Genomic DNA, 21288 nt, shown 5'->3' with positions numbered 1-21288 from the left:
TCAGTGAGTTAGAGCCACATTAGTTCCTATGAACCGGGATTAAAGGCTCAGATCTGTCCGTGAGTAACCTAAGCTGCTTCTGTCTTCACCTTGAGGTTCCTGTGTCACCTCCTGTGACCTGGAGGTCTTGACTGTATAGATCTTTCCAGTTTCCTGCATCCCTTGCATGAGTGAAGCTTAGTGTCTTACTAATGCCTCCCCTAAGTAGGCTCCTTTCCCTTTAAGAATTGAAAATACTCTATTTCAAATATCGTCATGATTACAAAATGGTGTAATGCTCTTGATGGTTTAACTAACATATTCAAACTCTGTGTCAGTATATAGGAAACTATTTTATTTCAAGTAGCAGATATTCCCCCCTTCATTGTTTTGCAGACTTTTGCTTATTTTTTTCCTAAAATTGCTATCCAAAGCAAGTGTTAGGTGGGAGAGACGGAGCTGGGACACTAGGGGAAGGTTCGTTTAGGCTACATTGTGGCCTAGAGTAATTTATCCCCCTACACTCCCTGCCCCACCTAGTGGCTTTGTCTAAAGAGAAAGGACTCATAGACACTGATGAATCAAGTCATGTTTGGAAGGTGAGAGTTGTAAAAAGCAACTATAATCATGAACTTACTGAATTTATTCAAAACAAAATACCTATAGTTGCGCCCATTAAATATACGTACTTACTAGTATTTGTGCCTCAAATGCTGTTTTAATGATATTCATTAGGTGTTTATAAAGACATAAAGAACTTTTTTAAATCAACACTTTAAAAGTTTTAAGGTTTTTAAACTTAACTTTGTAAAAATGTATTTCTCTCAATGTGCAACCATCAGCCTGTGGAGGCTGAATCCCACTGCATATATCCTACAGTTAGAGAGGGCAGGTTACTAAATGCAGAGAGTAACTGCGTATCATCTAGTATGCTAAGACTGGATAAGTTAAACCTTTTCAACAGGCAGGTCCATAGTGTGTGTTCAATACAGGACAGCAGTTATGTGAATGTGAGGCATTTAAATATAGTCATTTTGAGATGTTCTTATTAGAGCCTTTCTGTCTATACAGTTGGTTGTGGAAGAATTTTAATTCTAGCAACCCTGTAATGTAATACATTCAATCGTGAGGCTCATTTAGAGTGACATTTTAACCTTTAAAGAGATCTTGAGCCCTAACCGGTTTGGCTCAGTTGATAGAGCTTTGGCCTATGGACTGAAGGGTCCCGGTTTCAATTCCGGTCAAGGACATGTACCTTGGTTGCGGGCACATCCCCAGTATGTGCAGGAGGCAGCTGATAGATGTTTCTCTCTCATCGATGTTTCTGGCTCTCTCCCTCTCCCTCCCTCTCTGTGAAAAATCAATAAAATATATTTTTTAAAAAGAGAGATCTTGAACTGAGGGCTAACAACAGCTTCTGCATAGCAAGTAAGAGGGACCTCAGAAATGGAGAGATAAATACCCCACCCTCAATGCACCAACATGCAGCAAGGAGGTAGCACTGAGGGGCCCACACACAGACTCGCCCATCCTGGGGCACCATGAAAAGACAGACTGGTTTAAAGCAGATCTATACCAGAAATAAGTCAACTTACTAACCCTAGAGCATGTGCCACACCGGAGGGAGCTGCAGGAACTCCCCAGTGTCAGGCAGAGGGCACAGTGTGTTGTGCTTCCCTTCCCCCCGCTTTGACCACACAAGCAGCAGCACTGTCCACGTGCCCTAGCCATCCCAGCACACCTGAGGCTCACCCCCAGGACTCCCACGGCCCACAGCCTCTCTGGCCACAGCGCTGGGCTGTGGTACGCTTACCCTTGGGTCTCTCCTTCACCTGCTCCAGCTACAGCTTTCATCCAGGCCACCAAGGTCACCCCAGTGCTCTTATCCCTGAAACTCCCCGCACACCCCCTATAGCATAGCGCCCTCCCAGTGCAGCTAGTGCCAGGGACGTCCTGCAGACCACTCCGGCTTCAGCCACAGCACCAGGCTTTAGCACAGCTTGCCTCCAGGACTTCCCGTGGTCTGAGCTCACTCCAGTTACAACTCCAACTGGCCTGCCAAGGCTTTCCCAGCGCAGCTTGCCCACAGGACTCACGATGGCTCACACAGGCTTCAGGTAAAACTGGGTCCCAGTGTTCCTTGCACCAGGACTTCCCACAGCCCATGCTTACGCCAGCTATAGCTCCTGCCTCAGCCAGGCCTACTCCTGGGATTCCCTTTGGCCCAAGCCTGATATAACTACAGCCTTGGCCACCCTGCCAGCACAGGTTGCTGTTTCACTTAATTCATAAAAAGACACAGAGAGTTAGCCAAAACAAAGAGACAAATATGCTGCAAACAAGAGAACAGAACAAAACTCCAGAAAAAGAGATAAGCAATCTACCAGATAAAGAGTTCAAAACAATGGTTATGAAGATGCTCAAAGAACTTGTGAGAGTAGATAAACTCACTGACAAAGTAGATAAACTCACTGACAAAGAGACAGTATAAAGCTGTCAAAACTGAAACATACAATAATTAAAATGAAAAATACCGTAGAAGCAATAGATAGCCAATTAGATAATGCAGAAGAATGAGTCAGCAAGGTGGAAGACAAGGTAGTGGAAGTCACCCCACTGGAAGATCAAAAGGAAAAAAAGAAAGCAAATGAAGATAATTTAAGGGATCTCTGGGACAACATCAAGCATACTAACATCAGGGTCCCAGAAGGAGAAAAGAGAGAGAAAAAGACAGTAAACATATTTGAAGAAAATCTCTAAAACTTTCCTAAAAGTGAAGGAAATAGACATCCAAGTCCAGAAAGCAGAGTCCCCAAAAAGACACATAATTAAAATGCCAAAAGTTAAAGATAAACACAGAATCTTAAATGCAGCAAGAGACAAACAGTGGCGTACAAAGGTTTTCCCTGTAAGACTATAAGCTGATTTTTCAGCAGAAATTTTGCAGGCCAGAAGGGAATGGCACAGTCTATTCAAACTAATGAAAGCTTACCACCAAGAAGACTCTACCCAGCAAGATAATCATTCAGAATTGAAGGAGTGAGAAAAAGTATCCCAGACAAACAATATCTAAAGTTCATCACCACAAAACTGGCATTGCAAAAAAGGTTAAAGAGCCTCTTTAAATTATAAAGAAAAGGCCAAAACTAAAAATAAGAAAATAGCCCTAGCCAGTTTTGCTCAGTGGTTAGAGTGTTGGCCCATGGACTGAAGGATCATGGGGTCAATTCTGGTCGTTCCTTGGTGCAGGTTCAATTTCCAGCCCCAGTCAGGATGTGTGCAAGAGGCAACCAATCAAAGTGTCTCTCTCACATCAATGTTTCTCTGTGTGTGTGTCTCCCCTCCCTTCCACTCTCTCTAAAAATCAATGGAAAAAAATATCCTCAGGTGAGGATTAACAAAAATAAATAAATAAATAATAAATAAATAAAATCTCACTGATAAAGGCAATCATTTTATAAATATAGTGTATCAACCAATTATAAAGTTAGTGTGAAAGTTAAAGACAAAAGTAGTAAAGGCACGTGTAACTTAGAGTAATGAATTAAGGAATACACATATGTCAAAAACAAAAATGGGGTTGAGTAAAAAAAGTAGTGCTTTTAGAATGTGTTCAAATTGAAGTGACCATTAACTTAAAATAGACCACTATAAACATAGCTTGTTATGTATTAATCCCATAGTATCCAAAAATAGATGCACAACAAATTTTACAAAGGAACCTAAACAAACAAATCACTATATAAAGTCATCAATGTGCAAGAAAAGAGCAAGAGAAGAAGAAAGGACAAAGAACTACAAAAACAACTGGAAAATGCTAAAATGGAAATAAATACATACCTATCAATAATTAATTTAAAAGTAAATGGACTAAATGCTACATCATTTAGGGTGACTTGGTTGATGTGGCTCAATGGTTGAGTTTCAACCCATGAATTAGGAGTTCAGAGTTCAATTCCTAGTCAGGGCACATGCCCACACTGAAGGCTCAATTACCAGTAAGGGGCATACAGAAGGCAGCCAATCAATGATTCTCTCTCATCATTTATGTTTCTCTTTCCCTTCCTCTCTCTGAAATCAATATATATATTTTAAAAGACACAGGATGGTTGAATGAATAAGAAAACAGGATCCATGCTAATGCTGCCTATAGGAGACTACTTTAGATCGAAAGCTACACAGAGACTGAAAATAAAGAGATGAAAAGGATGTTGCATACAAATGGAAATGAAAATAAAGTTTGAATAAAAATACTTATGTCAGACCAAATGGACTTTAAAATGAAGACTAACAAGAAACAAAGAATGGCACTACATAATGATAAAAAGATCAACCATATCAAGAGGATAACACTTGTAAACATCTAAGCCCCTAATGTAGGGACACCTAATAAAGCAAATATTAATTGACGTAAAGGGAGAGATAATATTACAATAATAGTAAGAAACTTTAACACCCCATTTACAACTATGGATAGATCATCCAGATAAAATTTCAACAAGGAAACAGTGACCTTAACACATTAGATAAGATGAACTTAATAGATATTTACAGGACATTCCACCCCAAAATAGCAGAATATACTTTCTTTTCAAGTGCACATGGAACATTTTCCAGGATAGACCACATGTTAGGCCACAAAACAAGCCTCTAAGTTTAAGAAGACTGAAACAATATAAAATATTTTCTGTGATCACAATGGTATAAAACTAGATATCAATTACAAGAAGAAAACTTGGAAAAAAAAACACATAGTGACTAAACACATGCTACTAAATAATCAGAGGGTTAATGAAGAAATCAAGGAGGAAATTTAGAAATATCTTGAGACAAATGAAAATGGAAACTCAATACCAAACCACTGAAACACAGCAAAAGCAGTTCTAAGAGAGAAATTTATAGTGATAAATGCCTACATCAAGAAATAAGAAGAATCTCAAACAAACAACTTTACACCTAAAGGAACTAGAAAAAGAACAAAGGCCAAAGCAAATAGAAGGAAGGAAGGTAACAAAGGTCAGAGCAGAAATAAATGAAATAAAGACCCAAAAAAATAGAAAAGATGAACAAAACTACTAGTAGAGAACCCTAAAGATTCTACCAAATAATTACTAGGACTAATAAGTGAATTCAGTAAAGTAGCAGGATACAAAATAAATGTTCATAAATCAGTTGCATTTTTATACACCAATAATGAACTATCAGAAATGGAAACTAATGGACACAGACAGTAGGGGGCTGAGGGCATTTGCTGGGGGGTGGGAACAGCTGGGGAGTCCAATAGGGGAAAAAGGAAATGTATGTAATACTTTAAACAATAAAGAATTAAAAAAAAGAAAATGGAAACTAAGAAAACAACCCCATTTACAAGTGTATATATATTAAAAAACAACAACACAACACTTAAGGACAAATTTAATAAAAAATGTAAAAGATAGACCAAGCCATTATGCTCAATTAATATTTGACAAAGGAGGCAAGAGCATACAATGGAGTCAAGACAGTCTCTTCAATAAATGGTGTTGGGAAAATTGGTCAGACACATGCAAAAAAATGAAACTAGACCACCAACTTACACCATACACAAGAATAAACTCAAAATGGATAAAAAACTTAAACATAGATGGGAAACCATAAAAATCTTAGAAGAATCCACAGGCAGCAAAATATCAGACATATGTCGTAGCAATATCTTTACCAATACAGCTTCTAGGGCAGTGGTTCTCAACCTTTCTAATGCCGTGACACTTTAATACAGTTTCTCATGTTGTGGTGACCCCCAACCATAAAATTAGACCCCCAACCTGAGGAACTTTAATACAGTTCCTCATGTTGTAGACCCCCAACTGCTCTACAGCTGCAGTTCTCAACCTGTGGGTCGCGACCCACAGGTTGAGAACCGCTAGCAGGGTCGCCTAAGACCATCGGAAAACACAGATATTTACATTACGATTCATAACAGTAGCAAAATTACAGTTATGAAGTAGCAACGAAAATAATTTTATGGTTGGGAGTCACCACAACATGAGGAACTGTATTTAAGGGTCATGGCATTAGAAAGGTTGAGAACCACTGTCTCTAGGGGATTGGAAACCAAGGTGAAAATAAGCAAATGGGACTACATCAAAATAAAAAGCTTCTGCACAGCAAAAGAAACCATCAACAAAACAACAAGAAAGCCCACTGCATGGGAGAACATATTTGCCAATGTTATCACCGATAAGGGTTTAATCTCCAAAATTTATAGGTAACTCATACAATTTAACAAAAGGAAGATAAACAATCCAATCAAAAAATGGGCAAAAGACCTAAATAGACACTTTTTGAAAGAGGACATAAGGAAGGCCGAGAGACGTGAAAACATGTTCAAAGTCACTAATCATCCAAGAGATGCAAATCAAAATGACAATGTGGTACCATCTCACACCTGTCAGAATGGCTATCATCAACAAATGACAAGTGCTGGAGAGGATGTGGAGAAAAAGGAACCCTTGTGCACTGTGGTGGGAATGCAGACTGGTGCAGTCAGTGTGGAAAACAGTATGGAGTTTCCTCAAAAAGTTAAAAATGGAACTCCCATTCGACCCAGTAATCCCACTTCTAGGAATATATCACAAGAAATCAGAAACACCAATCAGAAAGGACATATGCACCCCTATGTTTATAGCAGCACAGTTTACAATAGCTAAGATTTGGAAGCAGCCTAAGTGCCCATCAGCAGGTGAGTGGATTAAAAAAACCCATGGTACATCTACACAATGGAATACTATCCTATCTAATAAAGAGGGAATATGCTAATTGACCATCACTCCATCACAAAGATGGCTGCACCCACAGCTGAAGCCAAGTTCCCATAAGGACCCTTAATGAGCAATCAGCAGGGACCTGAAGCTGTGCCCTCCCCCGCCCCAATAGGGCTTGACAGGGGACCTCAGGCTTCTCCCCCTGCCCCAGCGCCAGGCTGGGGAACCTCAGGCCATGCCCCCCACCAGGTGGGGCTTGACAGGGCACCAGGCCGGGGAACCTCAGGTCACGACCCCTGCCCCAGCACCAGGCCAGGGGACCTGAGGCCGTACCCCCCATCCGGCGGGGCTTGATGGGGGACCTCAGGGTGCGCTTCGCATCCTTATGCTGGGCTAGGGGACCTCAGGCTGCTCTCCCCGCCCCAGCGCCAGGCCGGGGGACCTCAGGCCGCGCCCCCACCCCAGCACCAGGCCGGGAGACCTCAGGCCGCACCCCCCGCCCCAGCATCAGACCAGGAGACCTGAGGCTGCTCCCCCCTGCCTGGTAGGGCTTGACAGGGAACCTCAGGCCATGCTCCCCACCCAGCGGGGCTTGACAGGGGACCTGAGGCTGCACCCCCCTGCCGATGGGGCTTGACGAGGGTCCTGAGGCTGTGCCCCCCTCCCGGTGCCAGGCCGGGGGACCTGAAGCCGCAATCCCTGCCCCAGCACCAGGCCAGGGGACCTGAGGCTGCACCCCCCCACACCTGGCGAGGCTTGACAGGGGACTTCAGGCCATGCTCCCCACCCAGCGGGGCTTGACAGGGGATCTCAGGCCATGTCCCCCACCTGGCAGGGCTTGACGGGGGACCTCAGGCCACTCCCCCTGTCCTGGCACCGGGCCAGGGGACCTGAGGCTACGTCCCCTGCCTGTTGGGGCTTGATAAGGGTGGGATGGCCGGGTCTGGATCTAGCCCAATGGGGGTGGGGACCTGCTGGGTCTGGGTCTCACGCGATTTTGAGGCACATGTGCGTGGGCGGGGACTTGACTCTGGGTCCCATGGTGTGCCCCAGACTCTGACAGGAGGAAGGTTTTCATATACATTTTACTAATTTTCTTTCATCTCTGACACTTCTATTATAGAGAAAGGGCAAATAGCAATATTAAATTATTTCCTCTAATCCCCTTTTAATGTGCACGAATTTCGTGCACTGGGCCACTAGTGCCGCTATAAAAAAGAAGGAACTTTTACCATTTGCAATAGCATGAATGGACCTGGAGAGCATTATGCTAAGCGAAATAAGCCAGTCAGAGGAAGAGAAATATCACATGATCTCACTCATTTGTATAATATAATGAACAATATAAACTGATAAATAAAAATAGATCCAGAGAAACACTGAACAGACCATCAAACCTCAGAGGGAAGGCGGGGGGGAGGAAAGGGGAATAAGAGGTCAACCAAAAGACTTGTATGCATGCATATAAGCATAACCAATGGACACAGACACTGGGGGTGTGGGGGTTTGTCCTGGGGGTGCGGGAAGTGGCCAGGGAAGTTTCAATGGGGAAAAAGGAGACATATGTAATACTTTAAACAATAAAAAAGAAGAATTTTTTTTTTAAAAAAAGGTAATTACAAAAAAAGAATTAATTCTAATTCAAAGAGAAAAAAATGTAAAAGACCTGTACTTGGCCCTAACCGGTTTGGCTCAGTGGATAGTGTGTCAGCTTGAGGACCAAAGGGTCCCAGGTTCAGGGTTCAATTCCAGTCAAGGGCATGTATCTTAAGCCCAGCTGGCATGGCTCAGTGGTTGAACATTGGCCTATGAACCAGGCGGTCAAGCTTTGATTCCCAGTCAGGGCACATGCCTGGGTTGCAGTCTCAATCCCCATTACAGGAGGCAGCCCATCAATGATTCTTTCTCATCACTGATCTCTCTCTCTCTCTCTCTCTCTCTCTCTCTCTCTCTCTCTCTCTCTCTCTCCCTTCAATTAAATATATTTAAGAAAAAAAAAGACCTGTACTTGGAATAATATAAGATACTGAAGAAAGAAATTGAAGAAGATACAAATAAATCGAAGCATATACTGTGTGTTCATGGATATGAATAATTAACATCATTAAAATGTACATACTACCCAAAGCAATCTATAGATTGAATGCAATTCCTATCAAGATACCAATGGTGTATTTCACAAAACTAGAACAAATAATCCAAAAATTTATATGAAACCACAAAAGACCCTGAACAGCCACAGCAATCTTCAGAAAGAAGAACGGAGTTGGAGGAATCATACTACCTGATATCAAACTATACTACAAGGCTATTGTAATCAAAACAGCAGGGTACTGCATAAAAACAGGCATATGAATCAATGGAACAGAATAGAGAACCCAGAAATAAACCCATCCCTCTATGGTCAATTAATATTTGACAAAGTAGGCAAAAATATGCAATGAGTTAAATATAGTTTATTCAACAAATGGTGTTGGGAAAATTGGGCAGATAGGTACAAAAATTGAAATTAAACCACTTCCTTACACCATACACAAGAATAAACTCAAAATGGATTAAAGACTTAAATGTCAGACTCTAAACCATAAAAATCCTAGAAGAAAACACAAGCAGTAAGATCTCAAACATGTCTCATGGCAATACTTTTTCTGGTATATATTCTCAGGCAAGGGAAACAAAGGAAAAAATTAACAAATGGGACTACATCAAACTAAAACCTTTTGCACAGCAAAGGAACCCATCAACAAAATGAAAAGAAAACCCACTGAATGGGAAAACATATTCACCAATGATATATCTAATAAGAGGTTAAAATTCAAAATTATAAAGAACTTGTGCAACTCAACATAAAAACAAACAAATAATCCAATTGAAAAATGGGCAAAGGATCTGAATAGACACTTCTCCAAAGAGGACATACAGATGGCCAATAGACATATGAAGAGATGCTCAATGTCACTAATCATCAGAGAAATGCAAATTAATACCACAATAAGATATAACCTCACACCTGTCAGAATCGCTATCAATAAACCAACAAACAACAACTATTGGTAGGGATGTGTAGAAAAGGAAATCCTCGTGCATTATTGGTGGGAATGCAGATTAAAGCAGTCACTGTGCAAAGCAGTACGGAGTTACCTCAAAAAATTAAAAATGGAACTCTCATTTGACCCAGTCATCCCACTTCTAGGAATATATCGGAAGAAACTCAAAAACCTAACTTGAAATAGTATATGCACCTCTAATCATTGCAGTGTTATTTACAATAGTCAAGATTTGGAAGCAGCCCAGGTGCCCAGCAGTAGTTGAGTGGGTAAAAAGCTGTGGTACATTTACACAGTGGAATACAACTCCGCTTTAAAAAAAAAAAAAAAAGGAAATCTTACCTCTTGGGATAGCATGGTTGGACCTACAGAATATTATGCTAAGTGAAATAACTCAGTCAGAGAAAGACAAATATTATTTCACTTACATGTGGAATGCAATGAACAAATTAAAAATTGAGTCACAGATACAGAGAACAGACTGACAGCTGTCAGAGGAGAGGGGTGTTGGGGAGTTGGGTGAAAAAGGTGAAGGGATTAATCAAAGAAAAAAACAACAACTCATAGACACAGACAAAAGTATGGTGATTACCAGAGGGGAAGGGATTGGAGGGAGGTAAAAGACAGTAGAGGGGGGATAAATGGTGATGGAAGGAGAGTTTACTTGGGGTGGTGAACAAACAATACAGACGATGTATTACAGAATTGTACCCTGAAACCTATACAATTTTATTAACCAATGTCATCCCAATAAATTCAATAAAAAATTTTTAAAAAGAGAATGCCAAAATAAAATCAGAAATGAAAAAAAGTGACATCAACACCACACAAATACAAAGGATTATAAGAGAATACTATAAATAAGTATACACCAACAAATTGGATAACCTAGAAAGAAATGGATACATTCTTAGAAATACATTTAGAAATATATAAAATTCCATAAATCCTGGAGAAACAGAAAATCTACACAGACTGAGTACTGGAAATGAAATTGAATCAGTAATCACACAACTCCCAACAAATCTAACTCCAGGGCCAGACAGCTTCACAGGTGAATTCTACAAAATGTTCAAAGAAGAACGAACACCTGAATCCAGTGGGTGGGTGGCTATAAAGCTGGTGGTGTGGTGAGGAGAGTCGCTGTGCCCTGGGCCTTCGAGGCTCACTCCCTTTCCTGCACTGCCCCCCGGGCACCTTTGGTGCCTGACGGAGGAAACAGACATGAAGATTGAAGTTCTTTGTCCCTCACACAGCTCTTACATGTACCTGGGTCACTTCCTTTGAATACAGAAGCCTGCTGGCCAGAATATGTGGGGATTGTTGGCCTATAGATCTCTTTTCCTTCTCAATATGTTGATCAAGCCAAGATGGGAAAGTACGAAGGTGTAGGTGCCGGAAAGTATACCATTGGCTTGGGCCAGGCCAGGATGGGCTTCTGCATGGACAGAGAAGATATCAGCTCTTTGCATGACTGTGGTTCAGAATCTCATGGAGAGAAATCGCCTTTCTTAGGATTGCATTGGGCAGCTAGAAGTTGGAACAGAGATAATCATGGACAAATCCAAGTCAGGGAAGACCAATTTGATGCAGCTCTTTGAGGAGTCTGAGAACACGGATCTAAAAGGAATAGACACCACAAACGCCTGCTCAGAGGCACAGCCGCTGTCTTCAGTGCTGTGAACTGGACTGAGTCCAGCTCGAGGGATGGAGGGTGTGCCCTGGTAGTTGCAGGAGATATTGCTGCATATGCCACAGGTGCAGTCAGAAACATTGCTCTGATCATTGGGCGAAATGCTCCTTTGACTTTTGAAGGAGGACTTCATGGGACACAAATGCAATATGCCTATGACTTTCACAAGCCCAATCCGCTTTCTGAATGTCCCATAGTAGATGGGAAACTCTCCATCCAGTGATACCTCAGCGCATCAGACCGCTGCTCTGTCTACCATTAAAAGATCCATGCCCTGTGGCAGAAAGAGGGACATAAATAGAGATTTTACCTAGAATGCTTTCAGCGTCATGATCTTCCACTCACCCTACTGTAAACTGCTTCAGAAATCCCTGGCTCAGATGATGCTGAATGACTTCCTGAATGACCAGAACACAGATAAAAATAGCATCTACAGTGGCCTGGAAGCCTTTGGGGATGTTAAATTAGAAGACACCTACTTTGATAGAGATGTGGAAAAGGCATTTATGAAGGCTGGTTCTGACCTCTTTAATCAGAAAACAAAGGCATCTTTGCTCATATCCAGTCAGAATGGAAACATGGCCATGTCTTCCGTGCATGGCTCCCTCGCCTCTGTCCTGCACAGGACTCGCCTCAGCAGCTGGCAGGGAAGAGGACTGGTGTGCTCTCCTATGGCTCTGGTTTGGCTGCCACCCTCCACTCCCTTAAAGTCACTCAAGATGCCACACCAGCATCTGCTCTTGATAAAATAACAGCAAGTCTATGTGATCGGAAATCGAGGCTCCACTCAAGAACATGTGTGACAGCAGCTGTCTTTGCAGAAAGCATGAAGCTCAGAGGGGACACTCCGCACCTGGTCAGCTGCATCCCCCAGAGTTCCACAGATTCCCTCTTTGAAGGAGCAGGGTACCTGGTTCGAGTGGATGAAAAGCACAGGAGAACTTACGCCCGGCGACCCGCTCCAAAGGCGGACACTTTGGACGAAGGAGTAGGACTTGCGCATTCCAGCACAGCCCAAGTCCTGCTAAGAAAGTACGACGACTCCCAGGGACAGCAGCAGAGCCGGAGGCAGCTGTCCTTAGCAACGGGGAGCATTAAGAACTGCCGTGCTGTGCGGGGAAGACCCGAGGGGGCCGGGTGAGGTGGGGGTTTGCACACGAATGGTCAGGAATGGGATGTCTGCGGGCAATATTAAAGGATTACATGTTGCTCAACATTTTGTGACTGACACGGAGCCTGGAAAACTATCCTGTTCTTGGGAAAGTCTCTTTGCTCAGCTTGCTGATACGCTTCCTATTGAGTCTAGCCAACGCTTACTGTACTCCATGGCGTTAAGGGCTCTGCAAAACTTCATACCTCTCGCGCCATTCGTGTGCACGAAGCTTAGTGTTTAAATGTGGCTTGTTGAGTCGCGTGCTTCTGGCAAAAAGGAGCAGAGGTACTGGTCTTCAATTTTAATTTTTTTGAATGTGTAAGAACTTTATACTTTGAGCAAACAAGATTACTGAAAGCACCGGTGTGTTTTGAAAAGAAGTTTCTAGTTTAAGGGATGTGCTCTGGATCCAGAGACATGGAAGCATGGAACAGAGTGCGGAATCTCGGAAGGACGGCAGGGGAGGGTGGGGAGGCGGGACGTAATAAACCAAAGAACTTGTCTCCTATATGCATAACCCATGGACACAGACTATAGGGTGGTGACGGCCTGGGGCGTGGGGGCAGGCTGGAGGGGGTCAATGGTGGAAAAAGGAGGACATATGTAATAAAGGTATTTTAAAAACATTTAAATAGCCATAAAAGAAAAAAAATAAACCATAGGTAAAAACTAAGAAAAAAATAAAAGGAATGTGCTCTTACATGTGATATGCACAAACCCTGTTTGAAAATGGCAAGACAAACGTATTCTTTTTCTAAACTCTGTACATTCTGAAGAGAAGAGTTGGGAGGGTGGCTGGTTCTGGAAACTGGACTGTGGCTTTCAGCCCAGGCAGCAGTGAGGAGGAATTGCAAAGGCCCTGAGCGAGAGGCTGGCCCTGAGCAGGCCTGGGAGGGGCGGCCTGGTACACTTTCAGCTCTGAGTGTGGCTCGAGGTCTGCCTTGCGTCCGTCCACGCTGGACTAGGCTGAACAACACCGAGATGTTACTGGAACTTGTGCGTGAGGAAGCTCGTCGCTGCAATCCTTCTTTGAACCTTATTTTGGAGAATAAATAAAATATTTTTGTGGCTGCCTTCTAAAACTATTTTTAAGAAAAGATAGGGGCTAGGCACTTGGTTACTCTGATGTAACAGTGTAATAAATGCAACTGGAAGACTGATCATCTAACTTCATAAAAGTATTCTTTCCCCTTAGAAAAAAAAATCTGTTTAATGAAAATAAAAAGGTAAAACCCAAGCTTTTACATAGTTTGATCAGCCAAAATGAGTATTCCACTTAGAACTGGAAGTAGGATCTTGAAGCATTTTCTCAGACGTCCACCTTAAAAAACCATCACAAGGTCTGAATAAGTCTGGCTAGACAGTTCTGTAGATGTTTTTGGTGCTGAACTAACATGAGCCTTATAGATTGTAAAATAGAGCTGGTTGTAATTAATGTACAGAATTCAATTTTTAAAACTTTATTTGCTGTTAAATATGTGAAGTCTCTGTTATCTAAAATAAATGTACACGTTAATATGAAATGTAATGTTTCAAATTGCAAGGTAATATGTAATGTAATATGTGTAAAATACTCTTGTATAACATTAAGTGATTGTACTTTGATTTGTACAGTCATCATTTGTTAAGATGACTTCATTTTAACATCCACTGATACAGATTAATAACAAAAGTTCAGATTTAAAGGTCGATGGGAAATTGGTACGTGCAATACTTTCGCAAGTATTGAGAGTTCAGTATTTTTTGAAAAGAGTCATTTAACTTTTGAGTGTCAGAAAATAGGTTTTCTCAAAGTCCATTGCCAGCAATGGGCAGGCCCAGTAATAGTGGCACAGAATTAACTAAGCACCTTATTGACAGTGAGGTGAATAACTTTGAAAAAAATTTTAGAGAAATATGGCAAAAAAAAAAAAAAGATCATATACCATGATTAAGTGGGATTTATTCCAGGGAAACAAGGATGGTTCAATATCCACATATCAATCAATGCAATACACTACTTAAAAAAAAATGAAGGATAAAAGTCATATGATCATCTCAGCAGATTCAGAAAAACTATTTGAAAAAATTCGACATCTGCCGAAACCGGTTTGGCTCAGTGGATAGAGCGTCGGTCTGCGGACTGAAAGGTCCCAGGTTCGATCCCGGTCAAGGGCATGTACATTGGTTGCGGGCACATCCCCGGTAGGGGGTGTGCAAGAGGCAGCTGGTCGATGTTTCTCTATCATCGATGTTTCTAGCTCTCTGTCCCTCTCCTTTCCTCTCTGTAAAAAATCAATAAAATATATTTAAAAAAAAAAATTCGACATCCATTAATGATTTTAAAGAAAAACCTCAACAAAGTGGGTGTAGAGGAATATACCTCAATCTAATAAAGGCCATATATGACAACCCACAGCTAACCCACAGCTAACATCATACTCAGTGTTGAAAATCAAAAAGCTTTTTCCTAAGATCGGGAACAAAACAAGGTTTACTTTTACCACTCTATTCAACATAGTATTGAAGTCCTAGCCATAGAAATCAGACAAGAAAATGAAATAAAACGTACCCAAATTAAAAAGGAACAAGTAAAATTGTCACTCTTGTAGATGATAAGCTATATATTGCAAACCCTAAAACTGTCACCATTTCAGATTTTGTGATACTATATATAGAAAACCCTAATGATTCTACCAAAAAACTATTGAAACTAATAAATTAATTCAGTAAAGTTGCAAGATAAAAAATTAGCATTCACAAGTTATTATATTTCTATAAACTAATAAGAAACTATCAGAAAAAAAATTAAGAAAATAATCTCATTTACAATTAAATCAAAAAGAATAAAATGCCTAGGAATAAATTTAACTAAGACCTGTACTCTGAAAACTATAAGACATTGAAGACAGAAATTGAAGAATATCCAATAAATGGAAGGATATACCATATTCTATAATGGGAAGAATGAATACTATTTAAATGTCCATAATACCCAAAGCAATGTGGGGATTCAATACAATCCCTATCAAAATACCAATGTCATTTTTCAGAGATAAAACAAATAATTCTAAAATTTATATGGAATCACAAAAGACCCCAAATAGCCAAAGTAATGTTGAGAAAAGAGAACAAAGTTTAAGGTGCAATGCCACCTGATTTCAAACTATAGTACAAAGCTATAGTAATCAAAAAGTATGATAATGGTACTGGGACAAACACATAGAACAATGGAACAGAATAGGGAACCTAGAAATAAACCCTCACATATATGTCTACTTAATAGGAGTCAATTAATCTACTATGACCCTCACATATATGTCTACTTAATAGGAGTCAATTAATCTACTATGAAAGAGGCAAAAATATACAGTGGGGAAAGACAGTTTTTTTTCAATAAATAGTGTTGAAAAAACCTAGACAGATACATCCAAAAAAATCAAACTAGACCACTTTATTACAGCATAAACAACAACAACAACACAACAAAATGGATTAAAGACTTAAATGTGAGACTTGAAAACATAAAACTCCTAGAAAAAAAAACATAATCAGTAAAGTCTATGACATTGGACTTTGCAATATTTCTTAGATATATCTCCTTGGACAAAAGCAACATAAGCAAAAATAAACAAATGGGACTAAATAAATCTAAAAGGTTTTTGCACAGTGAAGGAAACCATCAACAAGACAAAAAGGAAACTTACTGAAGGGGAGAAAATATTAGCAAATCATATATATGATAAGAGGTTAATATCCTAAATATATAAAGAATTCATACAACTCAACATCAAAAACCAAACAATTCAATTAAGAAATGGGCATTTTTCCAAAGAAGACATACAAATGGCCAATAGACACATGAAAAGATGCTCAACATCACTAAACATCAGAGAAATTCATATTAAAAACACAATGAGATATCACCTCACACGTGTCAGAATAGCTCTTATCAAAAAGACAAGTAGCAAGTGCAGCAGGATGAGAAAAAGAGACCGCTTGTGCACTGTTGTTAAGAATGTAAATTATTGCAGCCAGTGTGGAAGACAGTATGGAGGTTCCTCAAAAATTAAAAAAAAAATAAAACTACCTTATGATCCAGCAATTCCTCTTCTGGTATTTATGTGAAAAAAATAATAATTTGAAAAGATGTATGCACTGCTATGTTCACTGCGACATTGTTTACAAAAAACAAGATATGGAAGCAACCTAGGGGTCCATTGCTAGATGAATAAAGAAGATGTGGTACATATATAATTGAATATAGCATGGCCATAAAAAAGAATGGAATCTTGTCATTTGCAATAACATGGGTAGACCTAGAGAGTATTATGTCAAGTGAAATAAGTTGGACAGAGAAAGACAAATATAATATGATTTCACTTATATGTGAAATCTAAAAAGCAAAACAAATGAGCAAAGTGAAACAAACTCACAGATACAGAGAACAGACTTATGGCTGCCAGAGGGAAGGGGGATGGAGGATGAAAAAAAATAAAAAGAAGGAAGGGGATTAAGAAGTATAAACTTCCAGTTATAAAATAAGTCATAGGGATGTAAAGGGAATCTAGTCAATAATATATTGGTGACAGATGAGTACTAGACTTATGGTGGTGATCACTTCATAAAATATAATTGTTGAATCACTATGTTGTACACCTGAAACTAATCTAATATTGTATGTCAACTATAATTAGAGATAAACTAAAAAAAAAAATAGCTCCGTGGCACCCCATTTTCTTGCTACCTCCATTGTTAGGACCTTCTTCGGTTAAGGGTTTTCTATCAATCATAATCTATAATAATAAAAGCATAATATGCTAGTTAGACCAGACAGCCGAACAACCTTCCAGATGCAGCCGGGGCTGTGAGGGCCGAGCCCCTTGCCTCTAGTAGGGAAATAAATGGAACAGCAGAATAATGATGATGAAACAGAAGGTAAACCAAGAATCTCACAGTTCATGTCTCATAGTTCAAGGCTGCATTGCTGACACGTCTGAGCTCTACTTTCCTTCCTGAGGTGCCACTCATCACCTGTCTGCAGCCGTTTCCCCCTGACCCCAGTAAAAGAGGAGGTCCTCCCTCTCGATGGGAAGCTACAGAGCCCATCTGGACAGAACAGAGGTGCCCTGTGGCCTCAGGTGGCCAGTGCACATTTCTGGGGAAATGGCAGATGAAATCGGTGATTGTTTTTCTCTTTGAGCCTCTTCTAGTTTATAGCTGCTGCTCTCAAAGTCGGAGAGATAGAGCTGGTAGGAGACCACTCACATTGGAGGGTCCAGTACTGTAGGTAAGTTAAACTAAAATCCTATGCAATAGGCATGCATCCTCCTTATTTTAGAAATGAGAAAAACGTTACAGCTCGAAGGCAAATTCCTCTCCACATGCTTCCGATATTTTTCCTTTCCTATGCCGCAAGACAGTTCTAGGGATGGGCCCAGGATCACCCTGGTGTGGGTTAGTCTATAAAATCTCAGGCCCAAGGAATGAATGCCCGTGATGCTGTAACTGCACATACTTAAACATGCATGACCACCTAGGGGCAGGGAAAGACGAGGAAAATATGAATTAGAACTTCCATAGACCACACACCTTCAACACTCTGCTTTGTTTACAAAATCATGACCAGGTGTCTCTTGCATTGGAGGGAAAGACTACCAGCGACCTACCTGCCTGTCCTGAGGCTGTGATGAGCACTCTGACCCAGGACCCAGCCAGCTGGCCGGGGCTCAGGGCCTCAGGAAAACCCACTTCCCGTCCCTCCTGATAAGCAAGACTGGCTGGTTCCTGCCGGAAGAAGAGTGTTTTAGTCCGGACTGCCCCAGCCCCTCCCTCGCATCCCTCCATCCCTCCTGGTCCTGGAGGGCAGAGGCGGCAGGCATGCGCAGAACCCTTCTCCGTCTCTCAAGAGCAGGGGTCCTCAAACTTTTTAAACAGGGGGCCAGTTTATTGTCCCTCAGACCGTTGGAGGGCTGGACTATAGTTTAAAAAAAACTATGAACAAATTCCTATGCATACTGCACATATCTTATTTTGAAGTAAAAAAACAAAACGGCAAAAACACCTGCATGTGGCCCGTGGGCCGTAGTTTGAGGACGCCTGCTCAAGAGGCCCACTGCGCTTGCAGACTTGACCACACCTGTTGCAAACACACCTTTTATGTGAAGCAGCTGCCATTTGCGTTTCCCATGCTTTCTATTTGCACAAAATCAGCACGAGATTAGAAACAGAGACGTTTAATTAAACAGATTCCCTTCCCAGTGCCCCAGGAGACCTCAGTGAGAGACAGATTACTGAGAGAATAAGACACGCGATGGTTAAATGCACTTCGCATTGGCCAAATCCCGGCCTGCTCTGCTCTGTCCAGAGCCTGTGCTGGCGAGTCTCAGTGCTCACCCTGCTCAGGGGTCACCCTCAGGGACCCAGACACCTCAGCCTTCAAAGTTGTCCCCTCTCGCTCAGCTTTCCAAGATGTGATTATCATTCATCTGACTAATTGTTTCAAATATGCATGTGAAAAGATGGAAGGTGACAGCAAATACATTTTTGTAACTACATGGAAAGCTCAGGAGGAGACTTACGGGTTTGCCACGTTTGTTACCAAATTATCAAGAGCAGGAGGAAGCACATTGTGCTGCTGTGCATGAACACACCTGAAGCGCCTGCTCTGGGCCCAGCTCATCTTCAGGGGCTGTGCTGAGCTAGGGAGGTGGAGAGCCGAGGAGGGGGCCTGCGTGGGACTGGAGGAGGCCCTGGCCCAGGGACAGCGTCAGCGTCTGCCCCGCCACCAGCCCCCGGTTCTTACAAACCTCAGAGGCAGCAGGCCCTGGCTCTTGCCTTCTCGCATGGGCCCCACCATCTCTTCCTGCACCTGAGCCATCTAGAAAGGGCCGGATTCTCAACTCTGCTCCTCACCCTCTCCAGCCGGGGGTTGCGGGGGACACGGAGATCGCCCAGGCAGCAGGGGTCCTGGGGTGGGGAAGAGGAGGGTGGAAGGCTCCCCCTCCATGCCTCTAACCAGAATTAGCAGCCGGCTCCTGTGCCGCTTCCCAGAGCCACACAGGAAGTGCCAGTGGTAAAGGGGGGTGTAGGGGCATTTGGATCTAGCCACAGCTCAAGTGAGGTGTTAAAATACATGGTACTGGAGGACTGAGCGGCTGGCCCTAGGGGCCCAAGAAGAAGTTAGAGGAGGGGGCGCACAGTCCCCCCAGCCATTTCCTGGGCTAAGGAGCCAGGAGGCCGGTGCACTCCCTGACTCACAGCCTGTCTTGCAGACAGCCTTCTGCCCGGCCCTGTGACCTTGTGACCCAGGCACCAGGGCGGCCTCCCCTGCCTGCCCCACCCTGACCCTCCATCCAAGGGCCCAGTGTTTCTGAGGAAACAGTATCCCCAAGAGGAAAAGGAATGCATTCTGGGAGACACTGGCCCTTTCCGGTTGAAGACCAAAAGCTTGTGGTTCCCAGCAATACGTGCCCAAGGAAAACCCTACAGCAAGGAGAGCTGGGTAGAGGGAGGCAGGGGCTCACGGAGGAGAATTGATTCCTCCCACCTCCAGCCAGTGAGCAAAGGGCGGGGGGGCGGGGGGGGGGGCGTGTTCCCAGCCGCTCCCTGGCTCAGAGCTGGCCCTGCTACTGTGGTGGGGAAGGTGACATGGTGGGTACAGCGGGAAGTGCAGGGACTTTGGGGCCAGACACACCTGCTTGCCGATCTGGTGCCCCCATTGCCTCACTGATGACCTTGAGTAGGTCCTTGATCTTGAAGCGCAGCCACTTCCTCTAATAAAAAAGGGAAGCTTTTTACCCACCCCCCAGGCAAAAAGGGTTTCCGTATAAATAAGATACCTGTGCCGAGTGTCAGCACCAGAGCCTGGGGCATAAGAGTTGCTGAAAGACGTGAACTCCCTTTCCTGCGGGGGGGCCCTTTCCCCTCACTCCTCACACAGGGTTCCCCAAGCCCTCCCCTCAGCCCTCTTCACAGATCCAACGTCCACCACTTCTGCCCACCCCCCTGCTCTGGCTCGGGCCACAGGGAACACTTCGTGCCGTCTCCCCACTGCCTCTCTCTCCCTCAAGTCTTCTTTCCCTCTGTACCCCAACGGGAGTCAACCCTCTAAATATACACTTCCTAGAAGCCTTGAACCCCACTCCCCCTCCTCCACACACTGCCAGCATGAAGAAGCCAGAAGTCCTTATCATAATGTTCAAGCCCACCCATCACAGTGACATCCCAGGTGCACCCTCTGTCCCCTGCACCTGCCATGGAAGCCAGACCACTGACCCCTCCCCAAGCATGCATGCCAGTGCTCCCCTCCCTCCAGCCTCTCCTGCAGGCTCCCCCCGCCCTGAGATAATGCCACCTGTGCCTCCCGCCTTCCCCAGGCCTCCGACAGGAGTTCGACCCCGTCTCCCGCTGCAGGCCTCTGCTGGGTCCTGACGCTGTATTCAGGTTGGTTGCTTGCTTACCCGCCGTCTTCCTCCCTTTGCCCACATCAGCAGTGTCTGACACGAGAGTAGTGGCTGGGTTCCATTTTTTTCTTTGATTGATTTGTTCATTCATTCATGTAGCAATTGCTGAGTGAGCAGTTGCAAAACGAGGTGCCGAAAGGAGAAGAAAATGGGGAGAGAACTAATGGTTAGCACCCCCTACTTCATGGTCAGGGCTCTACTTCAGCTGCCATTCTCTCGGCTCCTGCCC

The 21288-nt window shown here is 43.0% G+C and overlaps 1 pseudogene across 1 annotated transcript; it reads left to right on the top strand.

Annotated features, from left to right (window-relative positions):
- Positions 1 to 2383: 2383 nt before the first annotated feature.
- On the top strand, positions 2384 to 12560 carry LOC307110193 (hydroxymethylglutaryl-CoA synthase, cytoplasmic-like; annotated as a pseudogene). The gene is made up of 2 exons: positions 2384 to 2464; positions 11026 to 12560. The product of its transcript is annotated as a hydroxymethylglutaryl-CoA synthase, cytoplasmic-like (transcript).
- Positions 12561 to 21288: the final 8728 nt, after the last annotated feature.

This window comes from Cnephaeus nilssonii (genome assembly GCF_951640355.1).
Source record: "Cnephaeus nilssonii genome assembly, chromosome: 13".
Taxonomy (NCBI): domain Eukaryota; kingdom Metazoa; phylum Chordata; class Mammalia; order Chiroptera; family Vespertilionidae; genus Cnephaeus; species Cnephaeus nilssonii.
This window is presented reverse-complemented; position numbering and strand designations above follow the sequence as displayed.